The sequence below is a fragment of the Symphalangus syndactylus genome, chromosome 14 (assembly GCF_028878055.3).
Source record: "Symphalangus syndactylus isolate Jambi chromosome 14, NHGRI_mSymSyn1-v2.1_pri, whole genome shotgun sequence".
Classification (NCBI taxonomy): domain Eukaryota; kingdom Metazoa; phylum Chordata; class Mammalia; order Primates; family Hylobatidae; genus Symphalangus; species Symphalangus syndactylus.
Window position 1 is genome coordinate 14,570,970 of NC_072436.2, and position 19,017 is coordinate 14,589,986.

At 44.3% G+C, this 19,017-nt stretch overlaps 1 protein-coding gene across 6 annotated transcripts in view; it reads left to right on the plus strand.

Moving 5' to 3' along the window:
• The window catches only part of RPTOR (regulatory associated protein of MTOR complex 1), a 420,015-nt gene that overhangs the window by 16,671 nt on the left and 384,327 nt on the right, over positions 1–19,017 (plus strand). Inside the window, exon 1 of one of the 6 annotated variants that reach the window (XM_063617270.1) lies at positions 5,321–5,393. The exons of the other annotated variants lie outside the window; for them this stretch is intronic. The gene's annotated coding sequence lies outside the window, so the exon portion shown is untranslated. Of the gene's footprint in view, positions 1–5,320; positions 5,394–19,017 lie in introns of those variants that run through there. 6 annotated transcript variants of the gene reach the window in all.

Consider the following 19,017-nt stretch of genomic DNA (forward strand, 5'->3'; position numbering starts at 1 on the left):
TTTTGTTTTATCCTTAAAAGTAGATCAGACAAGGCTGGGAGTAGTGGCTCATGCCTATAATCCCAGCACTTTGGGAGGCTGAGGTGGGTGGATCACTTGAGATCAGGAGTTCGAGACCAGCCTGGCCAACATGGCGAAACCCCATCTCTACTAAAAATACAGAAATTACCTGGGCGTGGTGGTGCACACCTGTAATCCCAGCTACTCAGGAGGCCTAGGCAGGAGAATCGCTTGAACCTGGGAGGCAGAGGTTGCAGTGAGCCGAGATTGTGCCACTGCACTCCAGCCTGGGCAGCAGAGCAAGACTCTGTCTCAAAACAAAAAACAAAGTTGATTGGACAAGCAGTTTAAAGATATATCAAAACAAAAGTACTGTCAAAAAGTTAAATCAGATTTTTCCTGCATTTTCTGTAAGTACTTGCTAAGGTCCAGATTTAGTTTTCAGCTAGGTGTGACCGTCACCTGCCTTGTTGCCAATGTCCTGAAGATGCTTCATGTTGGCACATGTGGCTTCATCAGGTGGGCTACCATCCTGCATCAATAGTGGGCCATTTCCATGGTTTCTGGTCTGTTGCTGGTCTGGCTTGGGAGCTGGCAGAGCCTGGGTCAGACCCACAGTTTGGCCTCAGGGCTCCGGCTCCAGAGAACCACTGTGCAGCCTTTTACTTCATACACACAGCTCTTTTCACCAAGATGTGTTTTTACTGGGTCAGCAGGCATGAATGTTTTCCCTAAGAGTTTTTTTTTTGAGACGGGGCCTTGCTCTCCAACAGGCTGGAGTGCAGTGGTGCCATCATAGCTGAGGAGGCTGAGGTGGGTGGATCACGAGGTCAGGAGTTCGAGAACACCCTGGCCAACATAGTGAAACCCCGTCTCTACTAAAAATACAAAAATTAGCCGGGTGTGGTGGCGGCCACCTGTAGTCCCAGCTGCTTTGGAGGCTGAGGCTGGAGAATTGCTTGAACCCGGGAGGCGGAGGTTGGAGAATCTCTTGAACCTGGGAGGCGGAGGTTGGAGACTCGCTTGAACCTGGGAGGCAGAGGTTGTTGTGAGCCGAGGTTGCGCCACTGCACTTCAGCCTGGGCAACACAGCAAGACTACGTCTCCGAAAAAAAAATAATAATAAATAAATAAAAAATAAGGGAGATACTTAAAGTTCTGTTTACTTTTTTTGTTTTGAAATCAAGATATTTGTTTTAGTCAGGTTCTTTTGGTTGCAAAGAAGAGTCTCACTTAAATGTCCCTAAGCAACTATGTTGCCTAAGGATGCCCAGAGCATCTTAATTGCTGGATGAGTTGCCACAAAGTGAACACTCTCACAACCAGATCCAGAAACAGAACAGCCCCGCCCTGAAGATCTTCTGTGCCCCCAGTCGCTGCCCACCCCTCCCCAGGAAGCTGCTTTCCTGATGTCCAGGGTTGTGTGACCGTACTTTTGCTTTTGGTTTCTCTCGCTCAGCATTGTCTGTGAGCTTCATCCATGCTGCTCTAGTAGCCATGTTCATTCACCCCCTTGGACCGCAGTTACCTCACCTGCTGATGGACATTTGGGTGGTTTCCAGCATTTAGGCTATTAAAATTGTGCTGCAGGGAATATTCTCTCACATGTCTTTTCTTTTTTTTTTTTTGGAGACGGAGTCTTGCTGTGTTGCCCAGGTTGGAGTGCAGTGGCGCGATCTCGGTTCACTGCAAGCTCTGCCTCCCGAGTTCATGCCATTTTCCTGCCTCAGCCTCCCAAGTAGCTGGAACTACAGGTGCCTGCCACCACGCTTGGCTAATTTTCTTGTAGTTTTAGTAGAGACGGGGTTTTACCGTGTTAGCAAGGATGGTCTCGATCTCCTGACCTTGCGATCCGCCCGCCTCAGCCTCCCAAAGTGCTGGGACCATAGCTCACATGTCTTTTCGGGAACATGTATCTAATATGTCTCTGGTGTTGATTCCTAAGAGTGGAATTGCTGGGAGATAGAGAATACAAATGTTCAGCTCTAGGAGATACCGCCACACCCTTCTTATTTTATTTTATTTTTTCATATTAAAACAACTTTTATTTTAGGTTTAGGGGTACATGTGCAGGTTTGTTATATAGGTGAACTCATGTCACAGCGGTTTGTGTACAGATTGTTTTGTCAGCCAGGTATTAAGCCTAGTACCCAATAGCTTTTTTTTTTCGGATGTGCAGGTTGTTATATAGGTGAACTCATGTCACAGCAGTTTGTGTACAGATTGTTTTGTCAGCCAGGTATTAAGTCTAGTACCCAATAGCTTTTTTTTTCAGATCCTCTCCCTCCTCCCACCGTCTACCCTCAAGTAGGCCCCAGTGTGTGTTGTTCCCTTCTTTGTGTTTGCATGTTCTCTTTATTTAGGTCCCACTTATAAGTGAGAACATACGGTGTTTGGTTTTCTGTTCCTGTGTTAGTTTGCTAAGGATAATGGCCTCCATGTTCCCACAAAGGACATTATCTTATTTTTTTGTGTGGCTGCATAGTATTCCATAGCCTATATGCACCACCTTTTCTTTTTTTTTTAATATGTTGATCTCTGGTGTGTACCACATTTTCTTATCTGATCTGTCATTGATGGACATGTAGGTTGGTTCCATGTCTTTGCTATTGTGAGTAGTGCTGCAGTGAACAGAAGCATGTGTGTGTTTATGGTAGAAGGATTTCTAGCTTTGTGCGAGAGCCCCAGTTCCTCCCCATGCTTGCCAATACCTGGAATGCATGTTATCTTGAAAGTTTTGTGCTTACCCTTGAGACTTGTACAGATAATACTAGGAAGTGTGTGTTACATGGGAGAGTCTTTTTGTAACTGTTGGATGACTGCGCCAATGCCATCAATGACTTTGTGAGGTTTGGTGGAATAAGGAGCTTGGTAGAAGCTGAATTGCTCTGGAATAATTGTTAAGAAGGCAAAGGGAAGGGGAGATGGTGGTCACACACCACGGGGGGTGTAGGAGGAGCAAGGTGGGCTGGTGACTGAAGGAGGCCACAGTAAAACAATGTTTTCTTTGAGAAGGAGCCAGTGCAGGGGAGAGTCAAGGCAGGGGAGAATGTGGTGAAGGAAGAGGCACTGCTGTGGAGACGGTAGAGCCCCAGGGCTGGGAGGTGGAGGGAGGCATGGGTGTGGGAGCTGTCTCGCTCTGTACTTTGTATCTCTTTATAATTTGCAAACATTTTAAAAGTGGATTGATTTCCCTAATCCTGACAAAGGCCCTGGCAGGCATAGTTTGTTACAGTTGAGTAATCTGAGGCTATTTGGACAGCACAGCCAACCTTACCAAATTCTTTGGTTGTTACGCGGTGAGCCAGGAGCTGCATCTAGCGCTGGGACAGCTTTGGTGCCTGGTTTCTACACTGCTCTTGCTTAGTTTTGAGTGCAGCCTTTCTGGCAGTTTCTCATTGGTTTAAAGTCCCTCCTTATGTAGAGTCAGACAACTTCGATGGACTTGAAGAATTGAAGAGGCAACGTAGTTTTTATCTAAGAGCATGGGATTTGGAGTCCCACTAACCTTTCTCCAAGCTGGTTCCACGGCTCTCTAGCTGTCTGCTCCTGGTCTGAGTCTGAGTGTTTTCATCAATCAAGTGGGTCTAAGACTCCTCCTGCATAGCGCGGCTGTAGGGATTAAACAGGATAATATTGGGAAATTCCCTGGGACTGCTTGACTGTAGTTAGGAGCCCAGTGTTTGGTGCCTGCCTCATGCCGTGGTCAGCTTCTGTGCAGCAAGTAGAGATAGCCTGGTAACTCAGTATGTGCTGTTATGGAGAGGTTTCCCAGATATGTTACTAAGTAAAAACAATGCAAAACAAGGCACAGAACAGATTTTATGGTGTGAACCTATTTGTGTTTTTAAAAAGGTATATGTACACATAAATAAAATAATTATGTAAAAAATTTATGGAAAGTATACACTTATGCACAGGGATGGGAGGTAGGGGTAGGTAGAATTATAAGAATGTATATTTTCCTGGCTGGGCGCGGTGGCTCACGCCTGTAATCCCAGCTTTTAGGGAGGCCAAGGCGGGTGGATCATGAGGTCAGGAGATCGAGACCATCCTGGCTAATACGGTGAAACCCCGTCTCTACTAAAAATACAAAAAAAAATTAGCCGGCCGCGGTGGCGGGCACCTGTAGTCCCAGCTACTCGGGAGGCTGAGGCAGGAGAATGGCGTGAACCTGGGAGGCGGAGCTTGCAGTGAGCCAAGACCGCGCCACTGCACTCCAGCGTGGGCAACAGAGCGAGACTCCGTCTCAAAAAAAAAAAAAGAATGTATATTTTCCTGTAGTTAATTTTAAAAACCTTCTGCATGATTATTTTAGTGTTAGTTTAAACAACAACAACAAAAGATTACCCTTATGATATGTTCTCTATTGGCTTATTAGCTATACCTCTTTTTTTTTTTTTTTGAGACAGAGTCATACTCCATCACCCAGGCTGGAGTGCAATGGCATGATCTCGGCTCACTGCAACCTCTGTCCCCCAGGCTCAAGCAATTCTCATGCCTCAGCCTCTTGAGTAGCTGGAATTACAGATGCATGCCACCATGTCTGGCTAATTTTAGTATTTTTAGGACAGACAGGGTTTCACCATGTTGGCCAGGCTGGTCTTGAACTCCTGACCTCAAGTGATCCACCTGCCTCAGCCTCTGGAAGTACTGGGATTACAGGCATGAGCCACCATGCCCAACCTATACCTTTTTTTTTTTTTTTTTTTTTTTTGGTGGTGGTTCTAAGATTTTCAATATTACATCTTTAAGTTATCACAGTGTACCTTCAAATGACATTATGCCACTTCACATGTAATATAAGAACCTTATAGAAGAAGGGTGTACTCCTGTCCCCCATCCTTTTGCTATTAATGTCATACATTTTATTTCTACACATTTTAAACCCCACAGTACATTGTTATTATTTTTAAAAAGTCCGGCTGGGTGCGGTGGTTCATGCCTGTAATCCCAGCACTTTGGGAGGCCGAGGTGGATGGATCACGAGGTCAGGATTTCAAGACCAGCCTGGTCAACATGGTGAACCCTGTCTCTACTAAAAATACAAAAAAATTAGCCGGGCGTGGTGGTGGGCGCCTATAATACCAGCTACTTGGGAGGCTGAGGCAGGAGAATTGCTTGAACCCGGGAAGTGGAGGTTGCAGTGAGCCGAGATCGCGCCACTGCACTCCAGCCTGGGTGACAGAGTGAGACTCTGTATCAAAAAATAAATAAATAAATAAAAGTCCATTATCTTAAAAATAAATTTAAAAATAAGAATATCTTTTATGTTAGCCCACATATTTCTATTTATTTTTTCTTTTTTTTCTAAGACTGTCTCACTCTGTTGCCTGGTCTGCAGTTCAGTGGTGTGATCTTGGCTCACTGCAACGTCCGCCTCCCGGGTTCAGGTAATGTTCGTGCCTCAGCCTCCCAAGAAGATGGGACTACAGGCATGCACTACTATGCCTGGCTAATTTTTTTTGTATTTTTAGTAGAGATGGGATCTTGCCATGTTGACCAGGCTGGTCTCGAACTCCTGGCCTCAAGCAGTCTGCCTGCCTTAGCCTCCCAAAGTGCTGGGATTACAGGAATGAGCCACTGTACCTGGCCCACATATTTCTGTTTCTAGGCTTCGTTCCTTTTATAGCTCTGAGCTTGAATCTAGTATATTTTCCTTCAGTCTGAAGAACTTTAACTTTGCTTATAGTACTGGTATTTTGACCACACATTTTCTCAGCTTTTGTTTGTCTGAGGATGTCCTTATTTCACCTTTATGCTCCCAGCACTTTAAGGATGTTCTGTTGTCTCAGGCTTGCCCTGTTCCTGAAGTCTGCTGTCGGTCTTACTTTTGTTCTCTAGTGTGTAATATTCTTTTTCTCCTCCAGCTACTTTAAAGATGTTTTTGTCATTGGAATTTAGCAGTTTGATTACAATGTACCTTGGTGTAGTTTTCTTTGTGATTAGCCTGCTTGTAGTTTGTTGACATTCTTGGGTCTGTAGGATTATACTTTTCACCAAAATTTTGGAAAATGTACTGCCATTATTTTTCCAGTTTTCCTATCTCTTCCCCTTGTTCCTCCTCAATTTTCCAAAGCTCTATTTTACATTTATTTTAGATGCTAGATATTGTCCCACTGAGGATCCCCATTCCCTCCATCTTTTTTTCCTCTGTGATTCAGTTGAATTGTTTCTGTTGTAATGTCTTCACATTCTCTCATCTGTTCTTCTATAGTATCTAACATGCTCTTTATTTTATTGTTACAGAGACAGGAGGATCTCACTATGTTGCCCAGGCTGGTCTTGAACTCCTGGGCTCAAGTGACCTCCCATGGTGTCAGGATTACAGGTGTGAGCCGCAGTGCCCAGCCCTACCATGCTTTTAAGCCAACTCATCCGATGTATTTCAAAATTTCAGATGCAGTTTTTTTTCTCTAGAAGTTCCATTTGGATTTCTTTCTTCGTATTCATGGTTTCTTTTAAATCCTTGAACAAATTTGTAATATTGTTTTAAAAATCTTGTGTGTTATTTCCTCATCACTCTCATTTTTGGGTCTAGATGGACTGATTTTCTTGTGGTTGTGGATCAGGCTTTCCTGCTTTTTCTTACCTCTAGTAATTTCTGATTGGATGCTGGACACAGGGAGTGTTATGTTGTTGAGCATCTGCATTTTGTTTTCTGCATTTAAACAGTGTTGAGTTTTGTTCTGGCAGGAAGTTAGTTTACTTGTGGATCAGCTGCCTTCTTACGGGGTTTGTTTTCTGTCTTTTAAAAACAGGTCTAGACCAGGCGTGGTGGCTCACGCTTGTAATCCCAGCACTTTGGGAGGCTGAGGCAGGAGAATCGCTTGAACCTAGGAGGTGGAGGTTGCTGTGAGCCGAGGTTGCGCCATTGTACTCCAGCCTGGGCAACAGAGCGAGACTCTGTCTCAAAAAGATGAATGAATGAATGAATAAATAAATAAATAAAAGCAGGTCTAGGTCAGGATTGGAAAACTATGGCCCCCTGCTTGTTTTTATAAATCAAGTCTTTCGGAACACATTCCCATTGTTTGTGGATGGTCTATGTTGATTTCATGTGACAGTGGTAAAGTTGAGAAGTTGAGGCAAAATCTGTATGTCCCACAAAGCCTAAAATATTTATTATCTGCCCCTTTACAGCAGGAAATTTGTTGACCCGTAGTCTAGAGAAGCCTTTACTTTTGGTCTAGTTTAGCCCTGTGCCTAACGTTGTGGCCTTTCTGAGTCTCTGCTGAGGGTTGTGAGTGCTTCATGAGGTCCCTTCATTCTCCCTCGTTGGAGCTTGAATGTTTCTCACCCTGCTCCGCTTCTCCTTCCCCTGTGGCTGCTCTTTGCCTGGCCTCCTGGAGTCTCACCAGCAGCACGCCCTGCCTTGCATTCAGCCAGGGACTCAAGGGGCCCAGCTCTGTTTCTGCCTCCTCCATGTGGCCGTCTCCTCCTTGTTACTCTGCCGCTCTCGTGCTGGCTGCTCTGGCCATCATGAACTCAGATCTCTCTCTCCTCAGCTCAGTGACTGTCACGGTCTGCATGGGCCCCTGTCTCCATGCAGAAAGCTCCTGTGTCATGGGGCACACCTCATTTGTCTTCCCTCTCAAGGACCACGTTCCGGTATGACACACTGTTCAGTGCCTGAAAAAGTGTTTTATGTGTTGTGTTCAGTTTTCTAGTTGTGTATGGTGAGAGGGCTGTTACTACTTAGTCCATCTTTTTCTGGAGGTGGTGGTCCCCCTAAGTATGATATAGAAGGGGCAAATGAAAGAAAGTGCCAGATAGATGAATGATGCACGATGGGATCGCCTTTTATTAAGTAGGTTAGAGTAGCTGATGGTTGATTTTTTTTTTTTTTTTTTTTTTTTGTTCCTTGAGACGGAGTCTCACTCTGTCGCCCAGGCTGGAGTGCAATGGTACAATCTCGGCTCACTGCAACCTCTGCCTCCTGGGTTTAAGCGATTCTCCTGCCTCAGCCTCCTGGACATCTGGGACTACGGGTATCCACCACCATGCCTGGCTAATTTTTGTATTTTTAGTAGAGATGGGGTTTTACCATGTTGGCCAGGCTGGTCTCAAACTCCTGACCTAAAGTGATCTGCCTGCCTTGGCCTCTCAAAGTGCTAGGATTACAGGCGTGAGCTACCGTGCTCGGCCTGATGGTTGATTCTTTACAGTTAATAAGTTGTTATGTATTAATGAGTTGTTCTTTCACTAAACCTAATTTTCCCCCCCCAGTGGAGTTTCACTTTCCAACTTACACATGGCATTAATATTTAAGATTACATTGGTGTATCACATTAATAGTAGAGATTAAAGTTTGGAAGAGTTCAGCTTTCATGATCCCTAGACAACTAATTTACAAGGCTAGATTTAGAGTTTCTCCTTTCTCTGATAGAAACATTTGCATTTCATTTGGGCTTTATAATGCCAGGTAGGTCAGAGGTTGAAACTGAAATAATTGTTAAACACGTAAGAGGATTTAAGGATAAAATCCTCTGCTGTTTTGGTGTTACAGATCTAAATTGGGCACTCATGAAGTCATGTAGTGCTAGAGTGCCGGATTTGGCTCGCTACCCTAAAGATTTAGTTAATTATACAGAAATCCTCTTTCAGTGTTACTAATTGTTCATGTCCTATAGAAAATGGTCTAATTGTTCTTTTCATTTAGCTATTTTGTTTAAGAAGGTCCTTTCTAGTCTGATTTGATTTCTTTCTTTTTTGAAATTAGTAAGTAAAGAATACAGAAAACATCTATTTACAATTCCATCAATATTTATAAAAACATCTGTGTGCCCGCAGCCTAGTCAAGATATAGACTATTTCAGTACCCTAGGACTTCTTTATGTGTCACACCTTGATCACAGTTACTCCTTTTCTTAAAGAGGCAAATACTTTTCTTCCTTTTGTTGGCGATAATTATTTCTTCACTTTTCTTTTGAGATGGGGTCTCATTCTGTCTCCCAGACTGGAGTGCAGTGGTGTGATCATAGCTCACTGCAGCCTCAACCTTCTGGGCTCAATTGATCCTCTCACCTCAGCTTTCCGGGTAACTGAGACTACAGGTGCACACCACCACACCAAGCTAATTTTTGCATTTTTTTGTAGAGACAGGGCTTCACCTTGTTGCCCAGGCTGGAAGCAATCTGCCTGTCTTGGCCTCCCAAAGTGCTGGGATTATAGGCGTGGGCTACTATGCCCAGCCTCTTCACTTTTCTTAATGGTTTTCCTACCTGTGCATCTCTAAAAATTGTACTTCAGTTTTTTGTGTGTTGCTTCTTTTCTCAATATTGTATTGATAAGAATCAGGTGGTTGAGAAAAACATTTAGGTATGCCGTAGGGATAGAGTAACTATTTTAAATTCTTTTTTAAAAAAAGAATCAGGTGGTTGAATATATGTTGTTTACTTCTATGTGATATCTCATTTCATGTGTACATCACAATTTATCCATTCTACTGCTGAACAATGTTGAATTAGCACTACTTATTTATTTTAGAGACTGCGTCTCACTCTGTCACCCAGGTTGGAGTGCAGTGGCACCATCACGGCTCACTGCAGCCTTGACCTCCCGCGGTCAGGTGATCTTCCCACCTTAGCCTCCCAAGTAGCCGGGACTACAGGCAGGTGCCATCATGCCCGGCTAATTTTTCTTTGTATTTTTTTTAGAGATGGGGTTTTGCCATGTTTCCCAGGCTGGTCTCGAACTCCTGGGACAAATGAGCATTCTCATATATTCTGGTACACCTAAGTAGGCATAAGATATAAGATAATTGTGTGTTTTCTTCTCCTTTTTTTTTTTAAATGCCTATTCAAGTCTTTTGCCCAATTTTCTGTTGAGCTGTGTTTTTCTTACTGATTTTAGGAGCTTTTATATATTTTGAATATGTATTATAAATACCTCCCAGCCTGGGCAACATAGTGAAACCCCATCTCTCCAAAAAACAAACAAACAAACAAAAAAAAAAAACAAAAAAACAAAAATTAGCCGGGCATGGTGGTGCACACCTGCAGTCTCAGCTACTTGGGAGGCTGAGGCAGGAGGATGGCTTGATCCCAGCAGTTCCAGGCTGCAGTGAGTTGAGATCACACCAGCACACTCCAGCCTGGGTGATAGAGTGAGACCCTGTCTCTAAAAAACCAAAACCAAAAACAAATCTCAAAATCTTTCCACTCGGAGGCTTGTTTTTTCATGTTCCTTATGGGGTCTTTTGACATTCTCCATTTTAATGTGGTCTGATAATCAGTCTGTTCCTTTAAAGGTTGGTGCTTTTTTTGCATCTTGTTTAAGAACTCTCTCCCTTGATGGCATGAAGTTAATTTATATTATCTGTTAAGGCTTTATGCTTTTTCTTTCCTGTTTAAGTTTTATATAAACTTTGTGCATGGTTTAAGGTAGGGATCTAGTTTCCCATGTGGATATCTAGTTGTCTTAGTAGATTTCTGTGAAAAGCTCATCCTTCTTCCTCAGTTGCAGTGCTCTGTCATAGGCCAAGTGACCAGCGTAGGTCTGTTTGGGACTTTCTGTTTATCCCATTGATCTGCTGGTGTCATTGGTCAGCCCTAGCACCACTCTGTCTGCTTTAATTACTAGGGCTTTATAAAAAATCGTGTGAAGGAAGCACTTGTTTTTCTTGAGAATGTCTTGGCTGTTCTTGTTCTTTTGTTCTTTATAGAGGTTTAACAATTAGCTTGTCGAGTTCAAAGAAAGAAAATTTGGGGGGTATTTGATTGGGATTGCATTGAGCCTATACATCAATTTGGACAGATTTGATATCTTTTCAGAATTGAGACTTCTGGTCCACACACGTGGCATATCTCTTATTTAGATAGGTCTTCTTTAATTTCCCTGCATTAAGTTATATACTTTTCCCTGTAGAGGTGTTGCCCATCTTTTGTTGGAATTCTTTTAAGTACTTGATGTTATTTTGATGCTGTCCTAAGAGGCACCTTTAAAAAATTTAAGTTTTTAGCCTGTTATTTGGTAGGTATATAAGAATAAAAATTATTTTTGTGTATTGCTTTATATGCAGCATTCATGGTATCTCCATGTCATCAGGAGCCCTGGCAGCCATGCACACAGCTTCCTGCCCCCTTGATCCTGAAGAGTGTGTAAAGCTGCTGGGGATCGGATGCAGTTATATATGGGGTGTGGATGCAGGGGAGCCAGCCATGGTTTCATGCTGGTCTTGAGGGTCATTCTAATCATGAGGCCACCTTACACCCTCTACTCCGGGACATCCCACAGATCGGAAGGCTCATGGCAACCGAGATGGAGAACCGGCTCCTAGCACTGGCCTTCCCCATTTATCTTAACTGGTGCATTTCCAGGGCAGCAGGGCTGCAAGAGTCAGCCCTACAGCTGTCTGCCCACATGCCTGGGTCGGGGGAAGTTTTGGGCTTCATGTCAATTCTCGAGTTCCCGAAAGTTCGTGTCCGGGTTAGGAATAACTTGTCCCACAAATGCCTGGTAGAACTTGCCCATGAAGTCATGTAATCCGAAAGTGTTGTTTGTAAAAAAATTTTTTAAAGTTCTGATTTAAGCTTTTAAGATGGTTTTTTTTTTTTTTGAGTCAGTTTTGGCAAGTTACATTTTAAGAAGACTTTGTCTAATTCATCTAGTTTCAAATTTATAGGCATAAAGTTGTTTGTAACATCCTCTTGTGATCTTTTTAAAGTCAATGGGATTGTAGTAATGTTTCCTTTTTATTCCTGACATTGAGATTTGTGTGTCCACTCTTTTTTTTTGTTTTTTTTGAGACAAGATCTTGCTTTGTCACCCAGGCTGGAGTGCAGTGGTGCGATCATGGCTCACTGCAGCTTTGAACTCCTGAGCTCAAGCGATCTTCCCCCCTTAGCTTCCCAAGTAGCTAGGACTACAAATGTGTGCCACCAAGCCCAGCTTCTTTAAATGTTTTTTTTTTTTTTTTTTTTTTTTTTTTTTTTTTTTTTTTGTAGAGACAGGGTCTCCTTATATTTCTTAGGCTCGTCTTGAACTCCTTGGCCTCGAGTGATCCTCCTGCCCTGGCCTCCCAAAGTGCTGGGATTACGGATGTGAGCCACCATGCCTGGGCCCCTAGTTTATTTTATATCTTATTATTTCCTTCTTTCTACTTTCCTTGAGTATGTTTTATTGCCTTTCCCGCCATTCTTGAGGGGGAGATTCTTCAGTTGAGTACTTCCCTTATTAGTTTTCAGCCATTTGTCTTTTCTAATGTATGCACTTAGCACTTAGAAATGTAAATGCTTAGTGGCATTCAACAAGTAGTAGTTTTTAAAAATTTATTTATTTATTTATTTATTTCAGAGACAAGGTCTCCCTGTGTTGCCCAGGCTGGTCTTGAACTCCTGGCTCCTTCCGCCTTGGCCTCCCAGAGTGCTGGGATTATAGGCATGAGCCACCATGCCTGGCTGGATATACAGTATTTTTGTTCGGTTCAAATTATTCTCTAAATTTTATTTTGATTTGATCAATTTATTATTTAAAAGTGTTGTAATTTTTAAACATAGAAGACTTTTTCTAGGATTTATTTTTGATTTCTTAATTGCATTTTGATCAGAAGACATGTGTCAGCAGGGCAGTAGCAGGTGCACCGCGCATCTGTAGGGGGAGCCATCCACACCGTTGCCATGTGCGAATGGCGCCCCCTCGTGTTGTGGATGGTGTAGGTTGCACCACTGTGTGCACACGCGTGCATGCATGCATGCACATGCTTGGAATTTCAGCTGCTCTGTGCCTTATATGCCTGTGCGTGGTCAGTTTTTGTAAATGTTCCCTGTGTACTTCAACACGATGCGTGTCTACAGGTGTTGGTGCCACCTTTTATACGTGTCCATGAAGTCAAATATTTTATTTGTGGTGTACAAATCATCTACACTTTACTGATTTTTTTTTGACTATTTCTATCAGTAACAGAGAGGTGTATTAACACTTCTCATCATCATTGTAAATATGTCTAATTCTCCTTGTTAGACATATTTAGACAGAATTCTCTGTCCATTTGTGCTTCGTTTATATTTTGAGGCCATATTGTTGTAAACCTGTTGTATCTTCCTGGGGAATTGGAGTCTGTATTGTTGTAAAGTGACTCTTTATCCCTAATAAAACTTTGTGCCTTACAGTCTGTTTTGTCTCAGGATAGTTATACCAGTTTTCTCTTGGTTAGTGTCAGTCTTGTTTATTTGTCCTTTTGTATAAGTCAACACTTCTGTAGCCTTGTATTTTTCATATGTCTCCTATAAACAGTTTGTAGTTGGATTAAAACAGATCAGTCTGATGATTTTTGTCTTTCAGTTGGAGCACTTAGTCTACTTACAGCCATTGGGGCATAAATCTGCCATCTCTTTTGTGCTTTCTATTTGTCCTTCCTGTACTGTTTTTTTAAAATGCCTTTTTATAGATTGAAAATATTTAATTTCTTCCCTTTTACTATTTTTGAAGCAGTGCACTGTTTTTCTCTTGTAATAGTTTCTTAGAAATTACAGTAGGAATACTGAAAAAAGTACAATGTCCGTCATGACCTTTATTCTTTTCTTAGACAACCCAAGACTTAGGAAATTATTTAATCCATTTGTTTCTTATATGTGAGTATTGCTGTGTACAGTATTTTATTTTTTAGCACCCCAAGTTACCATCCTTGTTTTCGGCAGTCATTGTTCTTTCAGGCTGATACACATGCTCTTGACTCTTTGCTCTCCTTTCCTTTAGCGTCTCAGAACTTTCCTATGGGGCCGCCTACTTTGACTGAAAGATTTCAGAATTCTTTTCTCATGATGGTCTACTGATGCCACATTCACTTCGTTAGTCTGAAAATATCTTTTTTGTTTGTTTGTTTTTGTTTTTTTGAGACAGGGTCTCACTTTGTTGTCCAGGCTAGAGTAAAGTGGCGTGACCTTGGCTCACTGCAACCTCCACCTCCTGGGTTCAAGCGATCCTCCCACCTCAGACTCTTGTGTAGCTGGGACAGCAGGTGTGTACCACCACACCCAGCTAATTTTTGTATTTTTTGTAGAGATGGGGTTTTGCCCTGTGGCCCAGGCTTGTCTCGAACTCATGGGCTCAGGCGATCCACATGCCTTGGCCTCCCAAAATGCTGGGATTACAGGCATGAGGTCCCATGCCCGGCCTCTGAAAATATCTTTATTCAGTCATAATTCTTTTTTTTTTTTTTTTGAGATGGAGTTTCGCTCTTTTTGCCCAGGCTGGAGTGCAGTGGCGTGATCTCAGCTCACTGCAACCTCTGCCTCCCAGGTTCAAATGGTTCTTCTGCCTCATCCTCCCAAGTAGCTGAAATTACAGGCACCACCATGTGTGTCTAATTTTGTATTTTTAGTAGAGATGGGGTTTCACCATGTTGGTCAGGCTAATCTTGAACTCCTGACCTCAGGCGATCCACCTGACCTGGCCTCCCAAAGTGCTGTGATTACAGGTGTGAGCCACTGCACCCGGCCTCAGTTGTCATTCTTGAAAGGTATTTTTCCTAGGGATGGAATTCTAGAGTGACGTTTTCTTTTAGACTTTGAGGACAGCTGGGACCACAGGTGCATGCCACCATACCTGGCAAGTTTTACATTTTTTCATAGAGCTAGGGTCTTCCTATGTGGCCTAGGCTTGTCTTGAACTCCTGGGCTCAAGCAATCCTCCTGCCTCGGCCTCCCGAAGTGCTGGCGTCAAGCAATAGATAAAGAGGTAGCAGCAGGGTGTCATGGCCAGGGTGTCACGCTGTGTGGAAGCTGCCAGTCCAGCTGTGGAGCTGGGCTTCTCAGTGCTGTGTTTCAGCAGCATGCCTGTCTCCAGTGCCATTCTCTTCGAAGGGCCTTGGACCTGCAGCCTTCCTGGAGGGAGAGGGTGAATAGCTAAGATGCAGAATGGGCTTTCTTTGTAATCTGGAAGACCTACGCTTGATGAAGCAGTGTCAGTTTGAACACCTCTTATGCTTATGAAAACATGTTTAGGTTATTTTAGCTGATTGAAGGCAAAATATGGCCTGACACTGTGATGTGCTGCGAAGCCAAATGCATCAGACCCTGGCTGTCGGCTTCTGGCTGTGTGAATAGAGTGCAGCATCCAGATTGAGGGCAGAGATAGTCTCTCTGCTCATGAGCTGTCTTTAAAGAAGTGCCCTCTTTAGAAAGATTGCACGTTGCATTGGAATTTATTCAAGGTGCGTGGCTGAGATAGTGAAGGGATGCAAACCGTCGTCTGAGGAACTTCAGTCAGGGAGCTCGGTTGTTTAGTGTGGAGTAAAGGATCTTTCATGAGTGAGTGGTGGTGGGGGGGGGTGGTACATTTCACTCCAGATGTCAACAGTCATTGCGATGTTGGCACTGCTTTGGTCCTGAGTTTCAAGGGAGGAAATTGAAGGCTTGAGAGGTGAAGTAATTTGCAGAAGGTCCCCTGAACTCAGACTTGACTGTCTCCAAAGTGGCGTGTCAGCTGAGGGAAGACAGGGGTATCTTGCAGTCATGATTTCTGATCAGCACAAACTGTCCAGCTTCCCAACATGGCCAAACAACAGGACAGACGTGGCTGCTTTCCATGGGCTCTGTTGCTTCTGATTTATGTGTGTCTTTTCTCTTTGAGTTGAAGCATTAGAAGGTGTATCCACCAAGATCCAGTAAAGAAGACAGAAAACACACTGGGTATCTCAACCAAGTGGATTTAGGTAGGGAATTGGTTTTACAGGCTTTCGAGGGGCTGAAAGGGCGAAAAAGAAACCTTGACTGAGACAGTAACTGCAGGAGGCAGCCGCTGCCGCTAGGGCTGGGGGAGCAAATAGAAGAGGCTGGAGTTACTTAAGAGCCATCTCTAGATGGCTAGAGAAGGGGCCCAGTGAGCTGGGGGTTGGGCCACTGAGGTAGGGACACAGCCTGGCGCTTGCTGGCACCACTGCTGCTAAGTGCACAGTGCGGGGGCCTGGGAGCAGAAGGAAGCTGGAGGGTGTGGGGGCGGCCGGCAGCTGGGAAGGGAACCATCCTCCCTCCTCACCTGCCAGCCTCCCTGGAGGGTGCTGGACGGGTTTGAACTTCATGTGGTAGCAGTAATTTTAAGATTTTGCTTTGTCCCCTTGCAACTCTCCTTACTTGCTTTGTCCCCTTGCAACTTATAACTACCTTACACAGGTACTCTGCATTGGTACTCTGCATTGGTACTCTGCACAGGTACTCTGCATTGGTACTCTGCATTGGTACTGTGCACAGGTACTCTGGGTAGAGAGTGCATATGGGATCTGAACCTCCTGTGCTTTGCCCGAGTGAGGGCCTCAAGGACTTTGTGGATCCCTTCCTGATTATTTATTTATTTATTTATTTATTTACTTTGAGATGGAGTTTCGCTCTTGTTGCCCAGGCTGGAGTGCAATGGTGCAATCTCGGCTCACCGCAACCTCCGCCTCCCGAGTTCAAGCGATTCTCCTGCCTCAGCCCCCTGAGTAGCTGGGATTACAGGCATACGCCACCACTCCGGCTAATTTTGTATTTTTAGTAGAGACGGGGTTTCTCCATGTTGGTCAGGCTGGTTTCGAACTCCTGACCTCAGGTGATCTGCCTGCCTCGGCCTCCCAAAGTGCTGGGATTATAGGCGTGAGCCACCGCGCCCGGCCCTTCCTGATCTTTATGGCAAGAGGTTTTTGCCACAACAACACTTCACACCTGACTGAAGCCCAGGGAAGCCCATGTCACGATGGCTGGAGGCAAGGAAGAGGATCTAGTCTTTTCTCTCTCCCAGAGGCGGAAGCCTTATGTCCACATCACTGTGAGCCTGCTGGCCTTGCCCAAGGACTATTCTTTTAAACTAAGAGAGCAAATTAAGATATTTCCGAGGGGTCTGGGATCCATGTAAATGAAAAAGTTCAACCTTTTTTGTAAGCCATGTTCGTAAAAATCTGCATGTGGGGTAGTTAAGTGTCACTTACTAGAGTCGAGAATTTCAGCGCAGGTCTTTTTGAAGTTCTGAGATGAACTTCTCCTCCTCTTTATACTTCTCATTCCAAGGATGCTGAGTGTGGGATTATTCCTGATGCAGTGCTGTCTAGGAAGAGGAGCCTCAGCACGGCATCTACCATGGGCTGCTTTGCTTCTGTATTTAGAAAGATAACTAGAATTTTGAAATAATTGACTTAGAACTACTTAGAAAAGAAAGGGCCAATTACTATGTGCAAACATGGCTCCCTCACAGTCAGGCATGTTTCCTGATCTCATCTCCTTTTTCAGGAGACTCTGGAAATACATGCATGTATTTCATTATTGGGAAGTACCGATAATTTAACCACTTTTGTGCTATTAGACATTTAGGTTCTGATTTTTCAATATTGTAACTCATGGTAAGACAGTGTATAAATCTTTGTTCAGATTTCTGGTTATTTTCTCAGTATGGTTTCTGGAAGTGATAGAAATAACTGGATAAATAATAAATAACCTTTAGGGGAATTGGCACGTTTTGCAAAATTGCTGTTTGGGAAGTTTGTACCGTTTTATGTGCCTGCTCGTGGGGTCTGAAGGAGGCTTTTTCCTGGCTCGGCTGCCATCCCTGGGCATTGCCATTCGAGAATACCTTTGCAATTAAGTAGACACTTGACCGTTTCATTGTTTTAATTATACTTTTCGATTATTAGTGTAGTTGAGCATTTTTACATATGTTTATGGGTCAGTTTCATCACGTTTAATAGTTTATGCCTTTCGTCCACTTGTAAGTAAAACAGTGAAAAGTGACCGGTGTGGGTTTTCTTTTGTGTTTTGTTTTGGAGACAAGGTCCCACTCTGTTGCCCGGGGTGGAGTGCAATGGCATAATCACAGTTCACTGTAGCCTCGAACTCCTCAGCTCCAGCAATCTTCCTACCTCAGCCTCCCGAGTAGCTGGGACTACAGGCACCTGCCACCATGCCCAGCTAATTTTTATATTTTTAATAGAGACGGGGTTTCACCATGTTGGCCAGGATGGTCTCGATCTCTTGATCTCGTGATCCGCCCGCCTCGGCCTTCCAAAGTGCTGGGATTACAGGCGTGAACCACCGCCCACGGCCAAATGGGCTGTTTTAAATCTATTAGAAAAATTTTTCACAATTTGTAGCCTCTATTATTCTTTCTTTTTTTTTTCTTTTTCTTTTCTTTTTTTTTTATTTGAGACAGTGTCCCACTCTATCGCCCAGGCTTGACAGAGTACAGTGGTGTGATCTTGGCTCACTGCAACTTTCGCCTCCCGGGTTCAAGCAATCCTCTCACTTCAGCCTCCTGAGTAGCTGGGACCCCAGGCATGCACCACCACGCCTGGCTAAATATTCTCAGTTATACTTTCGGTAGACGTAAAGGCAGTTGGCAACCAAGCTGTACGTTAGAAAATACTAACTGCGGTCCCTGTCCACTGCCTCTTTCCTCTTTTTTTTTTTTTTTTCCGAGATGGAGTCTTGCTCTGTTGCCCAGGCTGGAGTGCAGTGGCGTGATCACCGCTCAGTGCAGCTTCTGCTTCCTTGGTTCAAGTAATTCTCTCCTGCCTCAGCCTCCTGAGTAGCTGGGATTACACGTGCGCACTATCATGCTAGGCTAATTTTTCTACATTTAGTAGAGACGAGATGGGGTTTTGCCATGTTGGCCAGGCTGGTCTCAAACTTCTGACCTCAAGTGATCTGCACGCCTCAGCCTCCCAAAGTGCTGGGATTATAGGTGTGAGCTACTGCACCCGGCTGTTCACTGCCTCTTTCTGAGGCCTGTCCCGCGTGGGACCCTTGTGAGCTGGTGGAGGCCTCTTGAGGGCTGGCAGGAACCTGTGCCACCTCTGGGCCCAGCACCTATGCTCCCGGGAGCCACCCCGCCTCTAGCCTTCAGTCTTCACCTGTACTGTGAGGATCATCCACTGGCCTCCCAACCCGGTAGTGAAGGGGGAATAACGAGGACATCTCTGCAAAGTGCTGCAGGTTCCCCTGAGGAAAGCTATCGTAGAGTAGAAACGGGAATGCACCCCTGGCATCAGCTCTCCGATGATATGCAGGTGCAGCCGCCTCCAGCCCTGCCGTTGGTCAGGAGGAGGCAAGG